The sequence below is a fragment of the Etheostoma spectabile genome, chromosome 9, assembly GCF_008692095.1.
Source record: "Etheostoma spectabile isolate EspeVRDwgs_2016 chromosome 9, UIUC_Espe_1.0, whole genome shotgun sequence".
Lineage (NCBI taxonomy): Eukaryota > Metazoa > Chordata > Actinopteri > Perciformes > Percidae > Etheostoma > Etheostoma spectabile.
Window position 1 is genome coordinate 603,898 of NC_045741.1, and position 2,855 is coordinate 606,752.

Consider the following 2,855-nt stretch of genomic DNA (forward strand, 5'->3'; position numbering starts at 1 on the left):
AGCGTGAAATTACTATTGAAGATCCCCCTGCCACTTTTAAAACTGCCAGAAACAGTCGACATGCTTATATTCTTGAAAAAGAACATGACCATATATCTTAGGCTGTTCTGTGTAGTTTCTCTCTTTTTCATGCTTGAAGAAAAAAATTGTTTTCTGTTTGCACTTGTAGTTTTGAGAGAGCGTACTTTGGTTTTGATCAACTTACTGTTTTCATTTAAAGTGTTTATTTTCTGTTATTACATATTTATTTTATTTATACTGTTTATTTTTTATGTCGGTTGTGGGAAGGAGTTAGATTTCTAGTGTGAAATGTACAGGGCAGAAGCCAGTTGGTAGAGTTATACAAAACATTTTGCAGTGTTTGCACGTCCTTTACTGCATATAATTTATTAAAATAGTAAAAAAAAAAAAGTTAAATAACATTCATCATTAATAGTTGATTTCAAAATGCACCTAAATTGTTTTGCATTTTGGATTTTCAGTTGAATAAAAAAACTATTTTCCATTCATATATTTCAACGAGGATTTATTTAAATTTTTTAAAAAAATCTCGTCTCGTCTCGTTTTCGTGAACCCAATCTCGTGATGTGTCTCGTCGAGTAAGCGTCTCGTCAGACCCCTACTAAATAGTTCCCAATTTCTCCTTTTCTAACTCAAACATTAAGTATAATTTCTTATAAATTAGGTCTATTGACCAGAAATTCCAAAAATAACTAAAACTAAAATTAATAAGTTAGTGTTACATAATGTTGAAAACATAAAAAAAAGTGAGAAAAAGTTATAAACATCGATAAAAAGCATCAACAAAAGTGTTGATTTTCAATACTGACAAAAAGACAACACAAGTGTTAAAAGAATTTTTATAGGATAAAAATGTAGAATATTACGCAGAAACTAATTTGTGTAGCTATTGTTGTAGCTTTAAAAAAAATAAAAAATAAAAAAATGTTTGCAAATTCAACTTAATAATAATTTAAACAATTTGTCATAAATCTAACTGAAAAGAAGTCTATAGTGCAGTGCTACTGAAAAACTCACTAGAGTCTAAATGAACTGCTTTCAGAATGATCAAATTCAATATTGTCTCCACCAATAACCTCAGATGATTAAATAAATAAAAAAATGTGTTTAGATTGCAGAACAAAGTAATACTATTGCTGTCTGGTATTTCTATAAAACATTGTGAATTAAAGTTCTTAGGTGTAGTAGTAGAAAGAACGTAAGAATCATAATTAATAATTTGTCAAAAATTGACCTCAGTGTATTAAAATCATTGATGAGTCTAAACTCAATAAAATAAATAAATAAAATAAAATTAAATATAAATTTTTAATATTTAATATTAATATTAAATATTACTTAATTAATTTAATATACAAGTATATTCTATTATTATCTTTTATAGCTCCACGATATAATGTTTTGCCCCACCAAATATGTTTCATAAATTATCTTTATATCACTTATAAATGTTATGTTATATTATATCTAATTTTCATGTAGGTTTTATAATTAGCTTCTTATTATATAAAAGGTTGACAATTTATAACTAATACTAATTTCTTATAGAGAGTTTCAACCTGTTCTCCTAGGAGCAGCAAGCTCCTTTTTATCTTGTTTCTTTACTCTGCGAAGTAAGCACAATCTACTAAACCTCACTAGTACAAAAACAAACCAAGACAAACAAAACTCCTTATTCCTCACAATCGCAACATGCACATCAATACACTACCACACATAAAGCATCGCAGCAACATATAAACCCACACACTACCAAATGTTAATCAAAGCACTGCAAAAACATAAAACTAATGTACAGCTAGGGTTCAAGACAGGACTGCACAGAGACCCGTGTGTGGTATTATCTGACTGTGTTCATAGGTTAATAAACCATTGTAGCGCCACAACTTCTCCAAAAGATGGTGCCATTACTCCAGGTCTGAAATCCCAGTGTCCCAGTGGAATCTTACACAATTTTCAGCCAGGGAATAAAAACCAATATTTCTCCTAAATAAAATGTATTGGTACCGGTTGAATACAGAATTTTAACATGTATTAAGCACTTCTTCCAACGTTTATCAGTTATCAAGTGTGGACCAACTCAAGAAGTTAAATAACATTTATCACTCAAAACGTGTATGCCATCCTTATCACTCAAAGAATAGAGTCCGGAATCACTAGACCATCCTTATCACTCAAGGAATCAAGTCTGGAATCACTACACCATTCTTATCATTCAAGGAGCCTAGTCTTGCAATATCAATCACATTAATTTCTGCCCAATTTAAATTAAAACCAAGATGTTTTACCCTCACACACTGATGAAAATATTGAGCCTGATCTACTTAAAAAAGGTAAGGCAACTTTTTGCGTCTGATTATTATGTACGTAAAGCAAGGCTTTATAGGCTTTATATAGCAAGGCTGTATAGGCTATTTAATTTATTGTGTGTAAGAAATGAGTTTTGGAAGTAAATTCAATATTAATTCATCAGGTAAAGCCAACTTTACTTATTTTATAAGTCCATTTACTTGCAGAGTTAAGTAAACTTTACTTAGTAAATTAAGGAGACTTTACTTAGTAAATTAAGGAGACTTTACTATACGCGCCAGAAAAAGTCTGCAACATTGTTTAACCTGTGGGCTTCTGCACAATATCGCGCAGGAAAACAGGATGCCATAAATGTAGTGATGGAGCCAGAGGACCCGATGCCAAGGGGGCAGTTCCCAGTACAGCCCCTACTGGGGGGGGGGGGGCAAGGACATGTGCTCTCTCTCACATCTGTTGCCTGGCTCTGACTCACAAAAAAAACACCAGTAAAATAAAAGAAACACTGCATAAACTCTGCTACCGTG

At 31.6% G+C, this 2,855-nt stretch overlaps 1 protein-coding gene across 1 annotated transcript in view; it reads right to left on the reverse strand.

The window, feature by feature from the left end:
- Window positions 1–2,855, reverse strand: part of scp2b (sterol carrier protein 2b) — a 67,510-nt gene that overhangs the window by 9,824 nt on the left and 54,831 nt on the right. The gene's annotated exons all lie outside the window — the stretch shown is intronic.